This window comes from Nicotiana sylvestris, chromosome 7, assembly GCF_000393655.2.
Source record: "Nicotiana sylvestris chromosome 7, ASM39365v2, whole genome shotgun sequence".
Lineage (NCBI taxonomy): Eukaryota > Viridiplantae > Streptophyta > Magnoliopsida > Solanales > Solanaceae > Nicotiana > Nicotiana sylvestris.
In genome coordinates, this window is record NC_091063.1 from 21,050,519 (window position 1) to 21,072,943 (window position 22,425).

General features: G+C 39.3%; 1 long non-coding RNA gene across 1 annotated transcript; it reads right to left on the reverse strand.

Annotated features, from left to right (window-relative positions):
* Positions 1-18,029: 18,029 nt before the first annotated feature.
* Positions 18,030-21,520, reverse strand: LOC138872559 (uncharacterized). The gene is made up of 2 exons (XR_011400966.1): positions 20,748-21,520; positions 18,030-18,366 (listed from the first exon to the last, which is right to left on the reverse strand). It is a non-coding gene; the product is annotated as an uncharacterized lncRNA (long non-coding RNA).
* Between the last annotated feature and the right edge of the window lie 905 nt (positions 21,521-22,425).

The window sequence follows — 22,425 nt, forward strand, 5'->3', positions numbered from 1 at the left end:
GCCTTAGTGCGGCCGCGCTCGATTTTGTGCGGTTCGCACTAGCCCTGCAGGGATATTTTTGTCCAGAATTTTCAGCCTAGTATAAATAGTTTCTTTTCGCATTTTTAGGTCATAAGTTGTATTTTGGACCGAAGCTTCGCTCATGAACAGTTCTTATTTTCTATTTTGAGTAATTTTAGCTTAGTTTTATCATTGAATCTTCAAGTTTTATCTAGTAATTAGTTATTATGGGTTTTTCTTCATCTATTTCTTTGTTTTCTATAATCATGAGTAGCTAGACCCATTAGCTAGGGTTGTGACTCAACTCTAGTGTGGGTAATTGATGGGTCTTGTGTTTTAATGTTGATTGTCTATGGGTGTTTGATATTTGGACTAATTTAGGGTTTTAATGTTGAATTAGTGGTTGCAAATACTAGTTTATGCCTAGTTGACTTTGGCTCTTCTTGAGAAAGAGAGCCTAAGTCTATAAAATTGGTCCAACAAGGAATTGGGGCGTATTCAAGAGATTGATAGCCCTAATTAAAGGGTTAAACCTAGAGATAGTAATATCCGACTTGAACCTCAATTGCTTGCACAAATTATCATACCCAATTAGTCTTGAGAAAGTCAATTCGGGCAAAATCATTCAAACTACCGAGAGGTATAGAGTGAGTAGAATCATGCAATAGTTATATCATACTCCCCAAATATGACAATCTAGCCTTAGACTCAAGAATCCATCAATTAGCCACCTAGGAGAAAGTCACTACCCTAGTGCCTTTTATCTATTGGGAAAACCTTCAATATTTTACTCTTAGCTTCACTTAGTCTAATTGAGCATCTTAGTAGTATAAATTTAGAATTAATATCAAAATCAAAAATGTTTAGAAGTGTAATTAGGAAGAATTACGCAACACCAATTTAGATAGAAACTCAACTCCAATCTCTAGCTCCCTATGGAAATCGATCCCGACCTTCTCGGGTAAAAGTTGCTTCAACCTCTCTAGCTACTTTGTAGTAGTACAGGATTGGCCTCGATCAGGCGACATTCCAATTGTTTTCTAGTAGTTTTCCCTCTTTTGTTTCAAGTTGGAATGCCCCTATGCTTCCCGCCGCTGTAATTTTATACGGCCCGTCCCAGTTGGTTCCCAGTTTTCCTTTTTTGGGGTCTTTGGTCGCTTGTGTTTTGTCCTTGAGGACGTAGTCCCCGACTTTGAGCAGTCGTATTTTGGCCTTCTTGTTGTAGTACCTTTCCGCTTGTTGTTTTTGGGTTACCATCCTTACATGAGCCATATCTCTCCATTCTTCTACTTTGTCAAGGTCTTGTATTCGGTTCTCGTTGTTGTTTGGTCCACTTTCATTAGAGTATCCCAGGCTAGGTTCTTCGACTTCAACGAGTATAATGGCGTCAGTTCCGTAGACTAATGAATATGGTGTTTCGCCTGTGCTAGTTTTTGGCGTGGTGAGGTAGGCCCATAATACCTCCGGTAGCAGTTTCGGCCATAGCCCTTTGGCGTCATCGAGCTTTTGCTTTAGTATATTCAATATTATTTTGTTGGAGGATTCTGCTTGACCATTGCTAGCAGGATGGTATGTCATAGAGAGTATTCACTTTATGCGCCATTTTTCGAAGAACTCGACCGTCTTTTTTCCGATGAACTAAGGTCCATTATTGCAGCTGATTTCTTTGGGGATGCTGAAGCGGCATATGATATTTTTCCATAAGAATGTGATGACTTCCTGTTCGCGTATCTGGGAGAACACACCTACTTTCACCCATTTGGAAAGGTAGTCAGTTAAAACTAAAAGGAAACGTGTCTTACCTCGCCCCGCTGGGAGGGGTCCGACGATGTTCATTCCCCATTTAATAAACGGCCATGGTAAAGTGACAGAGTGCAGGAGTTCACCCGCTTGGTGTATCATTGGTACGTACTTTTGGCATTGCTCACATTTCTTGACGTAATCAGCGGCTTCCCTTTTCATAGTAGGCCAGTAATATCCTGCCAGAATGAGGCATCTGACGAGGGCTCGGTTGCCTATATGGGCACCGCAGTGACCCTCATGTACTTCTTCGACCACATGCCTTGTTTGATTCGGTCCTAGACATTTTGCCAAAGGACCTTCGAACGTCCTTTAGTAAAAGTCGTGATATATGAGGTTGTACGTGGCCGCCTATATTCGAAGCTTTTTGGCTTCCTTTTTGTCTTGTGGGAGTGTTCCCTCCGGAAAATATGTCATGATGCGGTTACGCCAGTCCCAAGTTAAATTTATAGAATGTACCTCAACCTGGTCTATTGACGAGTGGAGGAGGGTGACCACATTCTCCTTGGTGATATTTTTAGTTGTTGTTGCTAGTTTGGCGAGGCCATATGCTTCGATGTTTTGCACCCGAGGTATCTGATCGAGTCGGCATTCATCAAATTCTGGTAGTAGCTTATGTATTTCTGCCCGATATTTCTGTATCCTTTGTTCTTTGATTTGGAAAGTCCTAGTAACTTGGTTAAAGACGAGTTGTGAGTCGCACCTGAGGACAACTTGTTGTGCGCCATATTTGAGGGCCAGTTTCAACCCTACAATTACGGCCTCATACTCGGCCTCATTGTTAGTCATATCGGGGCACCGTATGGACTGACAAATTACTTCGCCTGTTGGTACTTCAAGTACGAGTCCCAGTCCATATCCCGAAGCATTAGATGTGCCGTCGGTGTAGAGGACCCAGAGGTCGGGTTGCCCAGGGGAGGTGCGAAGCACTTCCTGCTCGACCTCGGACAATATTTCAGCACTAAAGTCAACGACAAAGTCAGCGATTACCTGTGACTTTATCGATGTTCGCGGCTGATAGGTTATATCATGCTCGCTTAATTCTATGGCCTATTTGGCCAATCTTCCCAACAAATCGGGCTTATGTAAGATGTTTCTAAGGGGGAAAGTCATCACCACCGATATGGGGTGATACTAAAAATATAGTCTAAGCTTTCGTGAAGCTATGACCAACACCAGAGCCAGTTTCTCGAGATGGGGATACCTCGTTTTGGCGTCTATCAAGGTTTTGCTGATATAATAAATCGGGGATTGTATACCTTTATTTTCGCGGACCAGAACTGCGGTTACCATGACTTATAAGACAGCCAAGAAGATCAGGAAGCTTTCGTCGGGATCTGCCTCAGTTAGTAGTGGTGGTGAGGACAAGTACACTTTTAGTTTTCTCAGGGCCTCGATGCAATCTGAATTTCACTGGAGCCCGTTGCCCTTATTCAACACGTTAAAAAATTTATGGCATTTGTCGTATGACCGCGAGATGAACCTCGATAGGGCGGCTATCCGGCCTGTCAGTTTTTGTACCTATTTTTTGCTGGTTAGTATTTCGGGTATTCCTTTATTGGCTTTGATCTGGTCTGGATTGACCTTGATGCCTCTTTTTTATACCAAGAAATCGAGGAATTTGCCTGAGGTTACGCCGAAGGTGCACTTTTCGGGATTTAGCTTCATTCCATACCACCTTAATATGCTGAATGCCTCTGTAAGGTGGTCAATGTGGTCCTCTTTCCTTTTGGATTTGACCAACATGTCGTTGATGTAAACCTCCATCGTCTTGCCGAGTTGGTCTTTAAACATTTTGGTGACCAACCTTTGGTATGTCGCTCCCGCATTCATTAATCTAAACGGCATGACTCTGTAGCAGTACGTTCCCTGATGGGTGATGAAAGTGGTTTTTTCCTGGTCTTCCTCCTCCATGAGGATTTGGTTGTAACCCGAGTAGGCATACAAAAAGCTCAGCAGTTCATGCCCTGTTGTTGCATTGATGAGTTGGTAGATATGGGGTAGTGGAAAAGAGTCTTTCGGGCATGCCTTGTTTAGGTCCGTGAAATCAACGCACATCCGCCATTTCCCATTTTTCTTTTTTACCACGACCACATTTGCGACCCACTGGGGATATTTTGATTCTCGGATAGATCCGTTGATGAGTATCTTATCAACTTCAACACTGACGGCCTCATTGATTGCGGCACTGAACTTTCTCCTCATATGTCGCACCGGCGGATATAGCGGGTCGACATTCAGCTTATGTATAGCGATATCTTTCGGAATGCCCGGCATATCTGAATGGGAGAAGGAAAACAGGTCAACATTGTTAGTTAAGAATTTATGAAATATACTTGGTTCTAAGAGATTGTGTCCGATATAAGCCTTTTTGTGTTGTCGTTGCTGTCTAGTTGGACGGGATCGCGATCTTATATGGTCGACTCAGCGGCCGCTACGATGTTGGGATCCTTGATAACGTCTGTTTGTGCGTCAGGTTTGGTTCCCGATGTTGTTAATTGCTATGCTTCTTCATTTTCTCCCTTTAGTTGTTGGGTGTGTGCGCAATCCTGGGCAATTCGATAACATTCTTGTGCGGTGAATTGTTTGCCTCGTATGCTGAATATTCCCCTTAGAATGGGGAACTTGATTACTTGATAGAGACTTGACGGGATGGCCTGTATGGCGTGTATCCAAGGTCGCCCTATGATGGCGTTGTAGGCTGTGTCTTGGTCCAAGATGTGAAATGTTGTTTCCAGGGTGACTCCTCCGGCTAGAACGGGTAGCACTATTTCTCTAGAAGTTTTCTCAACTGTATTATTAAAACCCATTAGTGTTATGCAATGCGGTATTATTTTATCTTCGAGCCTCATCTGTATAAGGACTCGAGGATGGATAATACACGCGCCGCTTTCGTTGTCCACCATTATTCTTTTCACATTAGTATCTGCAATACGTAAAGTAATAACTAGAGCATCGTAGTGAGGGAAAGACAAACCGTCGGTATCTGACTTATCGAAGACGATACTATCTTCGAGGTCATCATACAGTTCATGAGTGATTGACCATTTGAGTTTGTGTGTAGTGGTGAATTTCACATGGTTGATTGTTGTCCCATCACCTCCACTGATGATCATTTGTATGGTACAAGCGAGAGAGGGTGGTTTTGGAGGTCCCTGGGGTTGCTCGCATCCGTGAACAAAGTTGGCTCGCCCTCAGTCGCTCATCAGTTCTCTCAGGTGTCCCTGGTTTAGCATTCTCACTACCTCCTGCTGCAGACCTATGTATTCCTTGGTTTTATGACCCCGTTCCTGGTGAAATTCGCATAGGGCATTTGATTTCTGAGTACTTGGATCGGACTTCATCTTTTGCGGTCATTGTACCTTCGTGCTGAGCTTTTCTAGCGCATACACTATTTCTGAAGGAGAAATACAAAAATGGTGAGCAGATAAGAGCGGAGGCATACCTCTTTCGTTTCGCGGTGTCGCGGTATGCCGAGGAGGGCCATCCATATGCTGCGGGGGATGTGGGATGGCTGTTCTGATGTAGGGCTGATGTCTCTCTCAACTGAGACGGGGGCCCAACTGATCCCTTCGACCGTTATTGCGATGATCCTTCCTTGTTTCTACTTGAGCTGACATCAGCCGTTCGATCGGGCTATTGAGATCATCCTCGTCGGCCCTTACCTCAGCACAATAGGCGTTGTGGATTTCTTCCCAAGTGGTGGGAGGGTATTTTATGAGCCTGCTTACTAGCTTTCTGGTTGCTCTCGACCCGTTTCTTCTCAACCTGTTCTGGAAGGCCGCTACCGCCATCCCTTCTGATATATTTGGTAGGCTCATTCTCACCTTATTAAACCAGGCTAGGAAGTCCCTGAACCCCTCGCCAGGCGTCTGCCTAACGATGAATATGTCATTTACCCTAGCTTCCGCCTTTTTATCCCCTGCATGAGTGGTGACAAACTTGTCCGCCAATTCTTCGAACATTGCTATTGACCGTGCTGGTAGTTGTGAGTACCAGGTTAGGGCTCCCCCGGTTAGGGTTTCGCCAAACTTTTTCAGTAGCATTGATGGAACTTATTCTTTCGACAGATTGTTGCCTTTTACCGCTGTGACGTATATGATCTTCTGGGTATGTAGTACCGTCGTATACAGGTACGGTGGCATTTTGAAGGTTTTAGGAATGGCATGGGTGGTTGCTTCCTCATTGTATGGTTGCTCGATGAATCGACCAATGTCCCATTTTGGTAACAACTTTGGGGCGCCTGGTATCTTATCGAACCTTTCTTGATGCTCCTTCATCTGGCCGTTGAGCACCCTATTTTCGTTTTCCATTTTTTCCATTTTCTTTAGAATGGCTACGAGTGTGTCACTACCTGCATCAATAGTGGTGTGAGTGTTACCCATTCGAGGGGTTTTTGTTCAAGTATGTTGTTCAGAGTGCTTGTTAGCCATTCTTCCAGTAGCCTTTTTATCGCCGGTGGCGTTTCTTTCGTTACTGACGTAGAGGTTTCCTTTTCGCGTGAAGCAGTAATGCTTTCGCAGGGGGAGGTGAAGCATTTCGCCTAGGCGTAATGCTTGGCGTCACGTTTTCATTGTCTTCCCTGTCATCTTCATTGATGGTGTTCAAGATGTTGGTAGTGACACCTGTTATCGTTTTCAACCTCGCATCTCCTTTCCCTGCCATTGTTAGTTGGTGCAAACGAAGAAGATGTATTTTTTTATGATCTAGAAAGAACTATAGTTTCAACTAAAAAACTCCCCACATACGGTGCCAAATTATTTGTGCACATAAATGCCAAACTAATTAGTGATAAATTAATATGATGAATCTCAGTTGAATTTAATAATCTCTAAATCAAAGGGAACTAAACTTTTGTATGATGAGTAGAGTTTATAAGCATTAAATAGTGAACTTAATATGCTATGATTGACAAGATGTGCAATATCATAAAAGTGTAATAAAAGCAAGAAATAACAAGGATTGTAGTATAGAAGAGTAGTCACCCAATGATTATATGATTGGGTGTTTCCTTTTTCTGACGACGTGGAAAGGAAAGCGGTCAATATCTATATGGGATCATGAGATTTATAGATAAATGATGAACAACATGTGTATGGATGAAATGAATAAGACAACTTTTTCGTATGTTCTTTTCTCAATCTTACAATATCTCTCAGTTCTCGAAAATGGCTGGTCCCCTTCTTGTTTACTATCTCCTCCTATTTATAAGGGACATTCCCCAAAAAACCTTAAAAGGTACAGCACAAAGAATATTCCAAAGGTATATTCTTCCTGTTTCTTTCTAAGTTTAGACTACCGAAACTACTTCATTTCATCCACTTGCCTCTGGTCGTCATCCTTTACCACAACGACTGTCAGTCAATATATTGTAGTGACTCCATCCCAAGCCTCGCTTATCCGTTGTCGTGGTTGCCAAATTTGGACCAATATAGGGAAAGCCATGTTTAGATTAGAGAACAATTGAAGAGAGCACAATCTTAACTCTAGGGGGGGACTGTGGTTAGGATAGAAATATATCTAGTCACCATGCTCAATTAACTATCATAATCTTAATGCATTCTTAATAGATTGATTTCATTGGAATATAGGCGTTAATTTATTTTGAATAGGCGAGTAGTACTTCGGGAAAAGGTTATGAACAATTGTCACACCTCCTTTTTCCTACACCTCCGTAAGGAGTATAAACGGAGTTTTTTCCAACTTAAAGTGACAATCGAAACGAGATTATTCATTTATTAAACTCAGAGTCGCCACTTGGGATAATTTATGGTGTCCCAAGTCACCGGTTCAAATCCCGAATCGAGGAAAAGATTGACTCTGTATTACAGTCTGCAAACACAGAAATCCGGGCAAGGAATTATGTTAACCCGGGAGAAGGTGTTAGGCATTCCCGAGTTCCGTGGTTCTAGCACGGTCACTCAATTGTTATAATTGGCCTATTATCTGATTTTAATACATGTTTTAGCCTATGGTGCTATTTTAACTTATTAACCGCTCTTATTCATTTTTAGGAAGACTGCAACGTCATTTAAAATATGTCTTGAACCACGTCACATAAATGCACCCGTAGTCCTCAACACATTTTATATAACATTGTCGAGATGGATTTGAGTCACATAACTGCGCACCCGAGTTTAGGAAGGTAAATTATTAAATAGCGCACCTAAAGCAACTATGATGTATTCATTTCCTAAACTAATCTATTGTAGAGGTCATGATTTAAGGATTGAACTAGAGTACGCCAACTCTTTTTACATTGTAACCAGACTAAGAAATTTCACCACTTTTATCTATTTTTTTTAATCCTTTAGCGAATGATGTTGTATCTACTATCTATTGTATTTACATTTTCATTTCACACCAAAAAGCTAAAAGACAAACATATGTGTATTATAAAATATGTACTTTGTTGTCAAAGCATAAGTTCCATTTTTTCCATATAACCCATCTTATATTATCTCAAATAAATAGCAACAATAATAAGTGAAACAGAATATAAGAATGGAAATAAAATTAATTTTAAGGTGAAATAGAGGTAAATAAAAATCACATATAAGACAAATCACAAACATTATTAATAAATCATTTTAAAAGAGAGGACAGAAACATTCGCATTTTTGGATTCATGATTTTTGACGCCAAAGTTTATAAATTCAAGCTAACCTTACCTTCCAAATCATTTTTCATTAAGCTCACGCCTAATTTTCAACCTCTGTCAGTGGATACCATTCCAATCCTCTTTAACAAAATTTAAATTGCTTTGTCTCATTTAACAAGTAAATAGTAGCATAGTTTCATATAGTCACTAAACACAATATAGGCATGAAAGGCAGTAGCAATGAAGATAGACGGAACAAAACATAAACATGAAGAATGAATTATCTACTAACTCAAACCACAAACAAGGTAAGGAAACAGAGGATTCATGACAATAAATAAGAATAAAAGTAGAGAAGGAACAGAAATGACGGACCTTTTATATACATGGAAATTTATTGACTACAAAGATGTGAGCTCGACGAGAGAACTCAAACAAAACCAAACCAGGCACGGAGAACTCTCCGGCGACCTTGAACAAGGATCTGGACAAATATTATAGCGACTCGACTAGATTCTGACAGCTATTTCGAGTGTAAAGGAGTTGGTTCGATGGATGTTTGTGGCTGGTTTTGGACGGCATTTCGTTGGATCTCTGGTGCTGATTTTGGGACAGCTTTTCTGGGATTTTCGGACTGGTTTTTCAGCAATTTTGCAGCTGGTTTGGCTGCTCTTTGGAGCTATTTTGCGGACAGTTTTTGGGGCTAGTTTGGATGACGTTTTTAGGGTTGAATTTCAGCTTGGTTTAGGGCTCTTTTCGTGGTAGTTTCAGGTGTTTCATGGGTGTTTGAGCTGAAGTTTTTGAGGTTGAAAAGCTATGGATGAAGCTGGTTTTTGGGTGAAGCAACATCGGGTTTCATCTACGTTTTTTTTTTTATGCTTTTGGCTGCTTCTTGTTACTGATTTTAGAGGATCCTGTGGTTACTTTTGTCATGAGAAGGGCTGGCCTTACATGGCTATGAAAATTTGATGGAAAAAGAGAATGAAGTTTCCTCCAGGAAGAAGAAGCAAAGAATGGCCGATGCTCCTCTTCGATCCAATTGCTGCTGTCGTTTTTAGTCTATATCTAGGTCCTCAAAACGGCGGATCTCATTTTTTTTAGGGTTCCCCTATTTTAGGTGTTAGGTACTATTATATAAGGGTAGGGATTAAGTTAGGGGTATGAGCCTAGGATTTATGGACTTGGAAATTATGGACTAGGTCCAAAAGTTAGGCCTAAACAAATGGGTTGCTCGAACCCAAGTTTTATTCTTTCTCCGCGAATGGGGCTAAAATACCACCTCATTTATTAATTAATCCTATTTAAATAAAATAACTATTAAAATAAGACTGACCATTAAAAAAAATTATTTTTTTGGTATTTTTTCAAGATTAAAAATGACTACAAAACATTAATGGAACAATTTTTTTTGTAATTTTCATTTTTCTTGTAATAAAATAAAGTAAAAGAGTAAAAATTAATTGAAATAGCTATATTAGGCATAAATTAAATATTTAAGTGCTAAAATATAAAAAAACTTGGGGAGGGTCAAAAATCACATGTCTACAGCTGCCCTTCTTTAATTGGAAACGCAAAAAGTTTTCAGACAAAGAACGACTAGACAGGTTTTTTGACCCGACCCTTATTTGGGAGAGACTAAAACTGAAAAAAAGGGAATATGACCGAGTCCTAGTATCTGAGCTGCCTACATATCCCTGGATATAAAGGAATCAGACCATGTGTAGTTTAGAAATGAGTGAGATGATGGAGTATACCGAGGTGGAGAGCCAGTCGAGGTGCCGTTCCACCGAGGTTCCGGTCCGCGGTCTTGTTATTACATCAAAATCAAAATAAATGAAAAAGACTGGCTAAGCCTGTCAACTATGAGTTACAAGATTCCTATCTATAAGTCTTCTGAAGTTTGATCCTGAGTCTTGAATGGTTCTTCATGCAGACTTTGGATTTGAACCTTGACGCTTGCTAGTTGCAAGTGCTAGCTAGTTTTTCTTCAGATTTTCGGATCAAGACCGGACATGTAATGCTTGTGACCTCAACCATGTCTTGAGAAGCTCACATCTTTCATCAACTTCTGCATTTGGATTCACTTCTTGCCTTTCTCTTTTTTTTCGTGACTAACATCCGTTGATCACCTTGGACTGTTGACTCGCATTCTCACCGCGATCTTCTTTTGTTGCTGACTTGAATTGCGTTCTGAAGTGAATTCCCTTATTCTCCAGGTAAAGTTCCTGATTGCCAATACTTGAACTGTCTTCCTTCGATACTTGGACTGTCTTCCCTTGAAATCTATGCTATATTCCTTTGAAACTTGAATTTCTTTCTCTTTGTTCTCCAGGTGGACGCCTGATTGCCGAACTTGAACAGTCTTCCTTTGAACATTGCAGCTTCATTCTTCAGGTGGGCTCCTGATTACCAACACTTGAATTGCTTTGTTCTCCAAGTGGGCTCCTAATTACCGATACTTGAATTGTTTTGTTCACCAGGTGGGCTCCTGATTACCGACACTTGAATTGCTTTGTTCTCCAGGTGGGCTCCTAATTACCAACACTTGAATTGCTTTCCCTTGCTCTCCAGGTGGGCACCCGATTGCCAAAACTTTAACTGTATTCCTGTGCTCTCCATGTGGGAACCTGATTGCCAAAACTTGAACTGTATTCCCGTGCTTTCCAGGTGGGCGCCTGATTGCTGAACTTTAACAGTATTCCCGTGCTCTCCAGGTGGGCGCCTGATTGCCAAAACTTTAACTGTATTCTCGTGTTCTCCAGGTGGGCGCCTAATTGCCAAAATTTGAATTGTATTCCCGTGCTTTCCAGGTGGGCGCCTGATTGCCAAAACTTGAACTATATTCCCGTGCTTTCCAGGTGGGCGCCTGATTGCTGAACTTGAACTCTATTCCCGTGCTCTCCAGGTGGGCGCCTGATTGCCAAAACTTTAACTGTATTCCCTTGCTCTCCAGATGGGCGCCTGATTGCCAAAACTTTAACTGTATTCCCTTGCTCTCCAGGTGGGCGCCTGACTACCAAATCTTTAGCTGTATTCCCTTGCTCTCCAGGTGGGCGCCTGATTACCAAATCTTTAACTATATTCCCTTGCTCTCCAGGTGGGCGCCTGATTACCAAATCTTTAACTATATTCCCTTGATTTCCAGGTGGGCGCCTAACTACCAAATCTTTAGTTGTATTCCCTTGATCTCCAGGTGGGTGCCTGATTACCAAATCTTTAGCTGTATTCCCTTGCTCTCCAGGTGGGTGCCTGATTACAACATCTGAACTGTATTCCCTTGCTTTCCAAGTGGGCGCCTGATTACCAAAACTATATTCCCTTGCTCTCCAGGTGGGCGCCTGATTACCAAATCTTTAGCTATATTCCCTCGCTCTCCAGGTGGGTGCCTGATTACAACATCTGAACTGTATTCCCTTGCTTTCCAGGTGGGCGCCTGATTACCAAAACTGTATTCCCTCGCTTTCCAAGTGGGCGCCTGATTACCAAAACTTGAACTGTATTCCCTTGCTCTCTAGGTGGACGCCTGATTGGCAAAACTTGAACTGTATTCCCTTGCTCTCCAGGTGGGCGCCTGATTGACAAAACTTGAACTGCTCCTCTGAAACTGCTGCCTTTGAACCTAATTACAACAAAACAAAAGAAATTTTCTTGCCCCAGTTTGGTGCTGGGCGCATTTGTGAATGTTAATTGAATCATGTTACCAAATATCTGGATGAATTTAAAAGCTAAATCCCATTATCCATGAGGGTCCTGAAAACTCCTAGTTAAATGACAGTTTTAAATCTAAATTATATCTTCTAAAGGTGTGACTTCCGCTAAATCTTGTTATCTAAGAAGATCTTAAACTACATCGCATTATCCAGAAGGGTCTTAAAAATCAACAATCAAGTCTTATCTTAAAAGTGACAATTTTTATGGCTGAATTATAATACTCTTCAACAGAACTTACGCTAAATCTTGTTATCTAATGGAAATATTAAAGCTAAGTCCCATTATTCAGGAGGCTCCTGACAATTTCGAATTGAGTCCTATCCTAAGAATGAAAACTTCAAAGCCGACTTATATTTCTTTGGGGTAAGACTTATGCTAGATCTTGTACTCATGCATGTTTGAATTTTAAACTGGATCCCATTTTCCAGGAGGGTCCTGAAAATTTATGGTCAAACCTGTTTGGTGCTTGCTTTTCCTTATGGAGGGTTTCTCCGAAACAGACGAAATTTTCTGCCCCTGTTTCAATCAAAGAAAAATCTTGTCAGTTTAAAATGCGGTGGTTGGTTTGTGGCCTTGAACTTTGAGGGCGATTGCTCTTTCACTTCCCACGATAACGTTGATTTCCACTCGAAGACCTTGCTTGTTTATTGACTAACCACTTTCTTTGTCACTCATATCACAGAAAATACCTCTTCTTCGTTCAGACCCAATACCTTCTATCTGTTGCATTGTTCATGAACTGACATTTACCAAACCTTTGTGTCTCACATGAATCCCAAAGCACGTCAATTGCCACCCACTCAGTGCGTATGATGTTCCTTCTCGACTTAAACCACTGGCCTTGGCCTTGAGGTTTATTGCTCCATCACTTGCCATGATAACTTTGATTTCTGCTTGGAAGACCTTGCCTGTCACTGGTTAACCACTTTCTTTTGTCAATTTTATCACAGAAAATACCTTTGATCTGTTCCAACCCAACACCCTCTATCTGTTGCATTGTTCATGAATTGACATATACCGATCCTCTGTATTTCACATGAATCTCAAAGCACGTTGACTGTTACCAACTCAGTGCGCTTGTTGCTCTTTTCCTGACTTATGCCACTATGATATGCTAGCCAGATCCCGTTTTGTGCAATTGTAAAGATGGTGGCAAAATTTGAAGTCATTTCTCACTCGTTCTAACCAAACAGACTTAGGAAGAGAAAGTAAACAAGACAAAAGGAACAGAGTAAAGGACAATGGAACGAGACGATTCCTAACAAGAAAACTACAAAGTAGAAACTTATCAGATGCGGATACCAACTCTAATGGCCATGACATGCACCTTTGGAGTAAGTGGCCTAATCTTTCAAGCAAGTTTGATGTTCGACTCTTGTTGTACCTCTAAGCCGTGAAATTGGGCTTTCATACTCCGATTATCCTATCTGATTCACGATCTTTATTCGACTTGTAGCGCCCGAAGGGTTTTCACCATCAAACCTCTCTTATTTTGTTCTTTCTCTCAACTCACCATCGCCTTATGGTGCGCCTGTGAAGGTTTTCACCAATAAAATTCTCTCATTTTGTTCTTTTCTTCTTATTTCCTCTGATTCTGTAGATGACAAGGCACCAGAGTAAAAACATCATATGCTCCTGGCATGTCTAAACTCAGCACTCTCAAAGATTATCGGGGAGGTCTTTCGGACTGTAATGTGGCTTTTGGACGGGGTTAGAAAGAAAGGATATCATAAAGGCTCAAAAATAACTAAGACAACGAGGTTAATTTATTTACAACTTTTGGAATCCATTTTAAAAACTTTGCCCCAATTTCTAAACAGGGGAATTTGAATCTATTTTTCCCTTTTTTTTGAATTTCCCACTCTCAATTTCGTGGGATTATGAAATATTTTATTTGGTATGACCGAACCGTGAGACTGCCTACGTATCTTGTGGTGACAAGAATCAGGTCAAACGTAGTTCACGACACTACTTTTTGTTGCTACTTTCCTTTTTTCTCTTTTTTCCTTTTTCTTTTCCTTCTTTTTCTTTTTTTGTTCTTTTTTCTCAATTTTCTCTTCTCTTTTTTTTTTTTAATTTTCCTTTAGGAACGAACTTTCTAAAATAAACCTATGGGGACATTAACTTTCTCTTCCTTTTTTTTTGACTCTAACTTGATTCCAAAAGAGGGAAGGTCAAAGAAATTAGTACATACTCAAAAGGGTATCAAATAGTATAAGTGTTTGGGTAGCTGAAAGAGAGCTTCCCAATCCCTGAAAATACCAAGTACAACACATGCGACTTGAAATGAAAATTGAAAATCATGCACAATATTTCTTTTGCGGCTTCAACATTGATATCACTGATATGTCTTCCATTTTTCTTTAGCTCTTTGTCAAGTACATAACCCTCGTTGGGTGATTCCCTCTTCACAATGGATATCCTCCGTCAATTCGGAGAGAACTTCATTGACTTTATCCTGTAACTTGAGACGCACTTGAACTCAAAGTTTCTTGTTTCAAATCATCTGGGATGCACTTTCCTTTAACTAATTCTTGCCATCCTATAAACTTCCCAAATTATCTGCTCCAGTTTCACCAAGTCCGGGCTTCAAATGATCTCAAAATGTCCAAATATGTACTTATTACCCTCAAATGTCCATATCATCTTCAAAATTGTTTCATTACTCCATGAATAAACTAACTATTGAGACCAGGTCTAGAATTATGCATGCGTGTCATGTCACTAGAGCCAGCAGGAAAGGAACTAAAAAGGAGAAAAGAACTAAACAAAAAAATGACTAGAAATAAAAGAAGACAAGAAATAGCATTAGACAGACGGTGAAATGGTTCGAACAATAAAACAAGCAAACCAAACTGGGGTTACAACCCTGGAACAAACCTAGACAACACCTGATGAGTTAATATGACTAAACAAACCAGGCAAAATAAAAAGGATAAAAGGGTTTGAGTCATAAGACAATATCCGGATTACAACACTGAAATCACCCGGACAACAGAAATGACAACAAAATAAACCACCAAGACTCCTCCCTGGCTAGCCAAGAAAGGAGCGTCTTTCCAATTATCAAGCTCGGTATCTTAGCCACTGAGTTCCGCATCGATATTGCCAAGACGATTACCAACTTCAACATTATCAACTTTAGTCAATAAGTTCCCAAGAGAATTCGCATGCTCCCTGTCACTGTCATTGATCACAATTATACCTTCTTGAATCATTCTATCTATTTCCCTTTTCAAAGATCGACGATCTTCAATGCTATGCCCTTGGACATTAGAGTGGTACTTGCATCGTACAGCAGGATCAAAGCCTTTTGCATATGGGTTTGGAGTATAGCCGAGGAGCGGCTCAATCAGGCCAGAATGCTTTAACTTTTCAAACAAGCTTGTATAAGATTCTCCCGATGGGCGAGAAAGCATTTTCTTTTTTCAATAGTCTTTTCATTTTATATTCTGGCCTCGGTTGGAACCTTTTGCGGGCAGGTGGTTGATATGCCTGAGGGGGCGGGTGAGACATTTGTAGAAGTGGCGTAGGCCATCGCGGGCCTCGGGCATCTGAAGCATATGGTGGTACATTGTGGACGGGGTATCGGGGAAGTGATGTACGATTTTAGGGGTTTTGTGGAGAGAAGTAGCAGTGGGGAGGATTACAAGGATATCCAGGGGGTTGACATTGAGGCTAAAAGCATTTAGCAAGAACGACCACTGGACCATGTCGTCGGCGGGGCTCAGCAACATCTTTTCTATCAACGGGAGGACTATCCCGAGCAACTTGTTCGTTCCATCTGAGCCAGAAATCCCTAAAACTTTTCTTGGATTTCTTTTCCATCTAAGATAGGGAGGAGCGGTTTGGGACAATGTCTATATTGTACTGAAAGTGTCGCACAAAATCTTGAGCCATGTTGCCCAATGTATGTCACTTACCGACATCTTGACGATTATGCCATTCCAAAGCTGCCCTAGTCAAGCTCTCACTGAAATACGTCATTAACAAATCATCTTTCTCGCCAGCACCTCTCATTTCACTACAATAACCCCTTAGATGGGCTACCGGATATCCACCCCCATCATACAAGTTAAACTTTTGCACTTTAAACCCTGCGGGCAGGCGAACGTCAAGGAACATACACAACTCTTTATAAAACATGCTAACCTGGTCTCCCGTCCCTTGCATGTTTTTTAAAGACTGTTCTATGCTTTTCAACTTCCTGGGTATCTCATCTCGCCCTTCTCTTCCTGTGAACTTTTCATTTTCAACACGAGGCTCATCTCGTGGGCCCTGCTTGTATGAGTTGGGGACCTTGTGGGCAACCTCTGAGGGGTAATGTTGGGCATCATGAGCTTTGAGTAGGTGTTCATTGTCGGGGATAGTGGATGTGACAGGAGGGCACTTTTGGGAAAAGATAGTTGGAGGACGAGTGATGGAGCTACTAGGGTGGTTGGGAAAGTTGTGATAAGCGGGTGGATCTGGAGAGTATGGAGGATCATCTGACATTGGGTCCGGAGTTTGGGTAAGGGAAGCATCTAGGAAGCTAGGTGGTGGCGGGGGTGGTGCCTTCCCAGTCATCCAAGCCTGATACATGTCCGTCATGTGTTGTCTTAACATCTTTACCTCTTCAACCAACCCATTGTCCTATTCAAACAACTGCTTCCGGGGACTGGTATCAACCAACTCAGTTTTGTTGTTGTCTGCCATTGCCTTTTGACTTTATGTTGTAGAGAAGAGTTATCACTTTAAAAACCACAAACCAACCACCCTTCTTTTATGAATATAACAAAATGAAGCCATCATGTTAGCGTTAGGGCATTTAACATAAGATAATCTCACTTTATGTGCAATGCACCTAGCCACAGTTATCGGTTCTAAAATGACTTTGAGAGTACGAAGGTCAGTTGGCATCATCCCAATTTGTTCATTTCAATCCTCTCTTTTCTTTGCTTTTCTCGAACTTGCTTGATCATTTTCCTTCCTCTTTTTCTAATTTCACTCTTTTCTTTCCTTCATTTCTCACATCCCACAATTTCATCTCTTTTTTTCATCTCTTTTTTTCCTTTTTCCTTTCTTTTCTTTTCTTTTAACAGTAAAAAAAATGATTCGATCGAACCCTATGTAGGTTGCTTACGTATCATGACGCTGCATGAATCAGATCTTTGCGTAGTTCTGGAAGAACGGGAATAAAGTAAACAAACTAACGCTCTTTTTTCTTTTCTCTTTTTTTTTTACCTTAAGGACTATTTTTATAAGAAATGAGGAATAAAAGAAGCAAATCTTTTTTTTTTGAATTTTCTAGACTTAATGTTCTATAACCTGTTGCAAATTCAAGCTTAACGAGCATATATTTTTTGCTTTTTTGTTTTTTTTTTAAACAAACACTCTATGGGAAATTATTAAGGAAAAACCCTAGAAGAGAAAAAAATATTTTTTGATTCTTTTTTTTTAGGAAGAAGATCGAAAGAATAAACCACAGAAAAATATTTTGAATTTTCATTTGATATCCTGATGCAGGTGAAACAAGCAATGAAAAAGATAAAACAACATGCTTTTGGATTTCAATTTGATTGCCTAAAGGAAGAAGCTTTAAACAAAATATAAAGTATGTTCTTTTTTCTTCTATGTCCTAAAGTTCTTGGGAAAATAAAAGAATATATTTTTTTATTTTTCATTAATTTCCCAAAGAAGAACCTCAAAAGAAAATCTTTTTGGATATTTGAGAATAATGCTTTAAAGAAAACTTTTAAAAAGGTACTAAAAGGATTTTTTTTTTTTTTTTGAATTTTGGTCTTAATATAGTAAAGGGAATATAAAAAGAATTTTTATTTAAGTCCTAGATATTAATTGCCTAGAGGAAAAACCACCTCCAAAATACTTTTTTTTTCATTCCTACAATTAGTATTCTAAAGAAAATTCCTAACGGAAATATAAAACGCAAATTTTTTATTTTTTTTGGATTTTTGATTCATTACACACCCTTTCAATTGCAAAATAGAAAGTACAATAATAATAATAAAACTCGACATTACTATACAAAGCTAAAAGTTAAAAGACGACATAAAATAAAAAAAATAAAAAAACAAACACAAAACATAAAAAGAAAAGAAAATCTTCTTTTAGTCCACTCCTGAATGAGCGATCCTGACTAGATGTCCTGGGGCTCTGTCATGCTCAAACTCCGATAAGTAAATCCACGCTTGTATGAGAAAATTAAAACCAAATAGGTTAAAGACCTAGAGCTCTATGTGAGACAATAACCCTTCCTGTTGGAAACATGCAAGACATGATTTAGGCTATTTTTACAAAATAATTTATTTGGCCAAAAGATGGCTAGAAGTGCAAAATTTGGCTAAGACCCCGCAAAGCCAAGAACCTAAGATTTACTAGGAAGACCAGACCCTATGTGGGCTGCCTACGTATCACGCCTTGAAAGATGAGAATCAGGTATGCGTAGTTCCGACAGATTGGATACGTGCAAGAATTAAAAAAACAACTAATTTAGAGAAAACATATTTTTTGTCTTTTTTTAAAAAAATGGTGAGACATGTAACTTTTTTTGGATTTTTTTCTTTTTCTTTTCTTTTTTTTTGATTTTCTGATTTATGAAAAAATGCAAAATCTTTTTTTTTTTTTGAATTTTCAAGCTTTTTTTTTTTTAACAAGAATGTGACAGAAAACATAATTGGGCCCCACTCGCTTTATCTTCACACTTCAACCTCTTTTTCTTTTTCTTTTTCATTTGCCCTCAACTATCATTGGTCTGCCAAATGACCCTTTTACACTTGAAGAAATGCAACATGTAGCACATAGGATGCATCAAGAGTTATTTTGGGTACACCTGTCCTAGACGGACCCAACCCCTGTGTTGAGTCCCCAAAGTCAGATGCACGTGATGCAAACAAGCGTTCATACTAGGGATCCGGCATGAGGCTGAGTTATTCGAGGTTCAAAACCTGGGTATGTGTTCTAAACTGTGTACCCGAGCGGACAACTCGAGCCGAGGAGGGGCTACGTACCGGGAACCAAAAGGTCATCCGGCTTAGTAACTTGTCCGAGCCTCTTTCTTATTTCAAGGTATGACACTAACAGAATAAGGAGTCTTGACCAGCGAGCACATCCCCGAAAATGAGAAACGAAGGGTTTCGTAGCAGTTTATATACAGTTCAGATAATATCAAAGCGGTACAAGCATCATTTAACACATTAGGCCCAAGCATGTAATTAGATAACAGATAAAGCCAAATACAACAATTCATCTAAGCTCGAATTCTGAACCCTGAACCAGAGATTCTGGGTTCGGTCCCCAGCAGAGTCGCCAGAGTCGTCACACCTCCGTAAGGGAGTATAAAGGGAGTTTTTTCCAACTTAAAGTGACAATCGAAACGGGATTATTTATTTATTAAACTCAGAGCCACCACTTGGGATAATTTATGGTGTCACAAGTCACCGGTTCAAATCCCGAATCGAGGAAAAGATTGACTCTGTATTACAGTCTACGAACACAGAAATCCGGGCAAGGAATTTTGTTAACCCGAAAGAAAGTGTTAGGCATTCCCGAGTTTCGTGGTTCTAGCACGGTCGCTCAACTGTTATAATTGGCCTTTTATCTGATTTTAATACATGTTTTAGCCTATGGTGCCATTTTAACTTATTAACTGCTCTTATTCATTTTTAGGAAGACTGCAACGTCATTTAAAATATGTCTTGAACCACGTCACATAAATGCACCCGCAGTCCGCAACACATTTTATATAACATTGTCGAGATTTGGATTTGGGTCACATAAATGCGCACCCGAGTTTAGGAAGGTAAATTATTAAATAGCGCGCCTAAAGCAACTACGATATATTCATTTCCTGAACTAATCTATTGTAGAGGTCATGATTTAAGGATTGAACTACAGTACGCCAGCTCTTTTACATTGTAACAAGACTAAGAAATTTCAACCCTTTTATCTATTTTTTTAATCCTTTAGCAAATGATGTTGTATCTACTATCTACTGTATTTACATTCTCATTTCACACCAAAAAGCTAAAAGACAAATTTATGTGTATTATAAAATATGTTGTTCCCTACTTTGCTGTCAAAGCATAAGTTTCATTTTTTCCATATAAATCATCTTACATTATCTCAAATAAATAACAACAATAATAAGTGAAACAGAATATAAGAATGGAAATAAAATTAATTTTAAGGTGAAATAGAGGTAAATAAAGATTACATAGAAGACAAATCACAAACATTATTAATAAATCATTTTAAAAGAGAGGACAGAAACATTCGCATTTTGGGATTCATGATTTTTGACGCCAAAGTTTATAAATTCAAGCTAACCTTACCTGCCAAATCATTTTTCATTAAGCTCACGCCTAATTTTCAACCTCTGTCAGTGGATACCATTCCAATTCTCTTTAACAAAATTTAAATTGCTTTGTCTCATTTAACAAGTAAATAGTAGCATAGTTTCATGTAGTCACTAAACACAATATAGGCATGAAAGGCAGTAGCAATGAAGATAGATGAAACAAAACATAAACATGAAGAATGCATTATCTACTAACTCAAACCACAAACAAGGTAAGGCATCAAAGGATTCATGACAATAAATTAGAATGAAAGTAGAGAAGGAACAGAAATGACGGACCTTTTATATACATGAAAATTTATTGACTACAAAGATGTGAGCTCGACGAGAGAATTCAATCAAAACCGAACCAGGCACGGAGAACTCGTCGGCGACCTCGAACAAGGATCTGGACAAAAATTATAGCGACTCGACTAGATTTGGACAGTTATTTCGAGTGTAAAGAAGTCGGTTCGATGGATGTTTGCGGCTGGTTTTGGACGGCATTTCATTGGATCTCTGGTGCTGATTTTGGGACAGCTTTTCTGGGATTTTCGGACTGGTTTTTCAGCAATTTCGCAGCTGGTTTGCCTGCTCTTTGGAGCTATTTTACGGATAGTTTTTTGGGGTTGAATTTCAGCTTGGTTTAGGGCTCTTTTTGTGGTGGTTTAAGGTGTTTCAGGGATGTTTGAGCTGAAGTTTTTGAGGTTGAAAAGCTATGGATGAAGCTGGTTTTTAGGTGAAGCAACATCGGGTTTCAGCTACTCTTTTTTTTTTTTGATGTTTTTGGCTGCTTCTTGTTACTGATTTTAGAGGGTCCTATGGTTACTTTTGTCATGAGAAGGGTTGGCCTTACATGGCTATGAAAATTTGATGGAAAAAGAGAATGAAGTTTCCACCAGGAAGAAGAAGCAAAGAATGGTGGATGCTCCTCTTCGATCCAATTGTTGTTGCCGTTTTTTAGTCTATATCTAGGTCCTTAAAACGGCGGATCTCATTTTTTTAAGGGTCCCCCTATTTTAGGTGTTAGGTACTATTATATAAGGGTATTGATTAGGTTAGGGGTATGGGCCTAGGATTTATGGGCTTGAAAATTATGGACTAGGTCCAAAAATTAGGCCTAAACAAATGAGTTGCTCGAGCCCAAGTTTTATTCTTTCTCCGCGAATGAGGTTTAAATACGACCTCATTTATTAATTAGTCCTACTTAAATAAAGTAACTATTAAAATAAGACTGACCATTAAAACAAACTATTTTTTTTTGGTATTTTTTCAAGATTAAAAATGACTACAAAACATTAATGGAACAATTTTTTTTTGTAATTTTCATTTTTCTTGTAATAAAATAAAGTAAAAGAGTAAAAATTAATTGAAATAGCTATAGTAGGCCTAAATTAAATATTTACGTGCTAAAATATGAAAAATCTTGGGGAGGGTCAAAAATCACATGTCTACAATAATTGTTCGATTAATTAGAAACCATGAGTGAATTGTATGAAAGGGGAAGTTTACAAGAACACAATAGGATTAGTGAATCGATCAAAACCCTGGAATATTGTCTTTACTGAATACACAACAACCATTTTGTTGCTTGATAATTTAGTTACTACTTAGAATTATAGTTTAGTATAATTAAATTCTTGAACTCGAATTGGCTCAACTGAATAACAATCTTGGTGAATTTAGTAGGTAGTTAATACAAGTCGATGTGGGATCGACACTCGACTTATCATTTTATTACTTGTACGGCCATGTATACTTGCGTGTGCGTTTGAGGCAACTGTATTATTTTAATTTTTATATATGGGTAGTGGGTAGGGTGGGCCAGGTCAGACTGGGTCATTTCTATTTTAATTAGATTATTATTTATTTCACTGAAAATAAAAAAAATCATGAAATAAGAAAATACTATTGAAAATTTGTATTTTCATATCACTATAATTTTTATGTGAGTTAGTAAAATTTTTATGATTTTTGT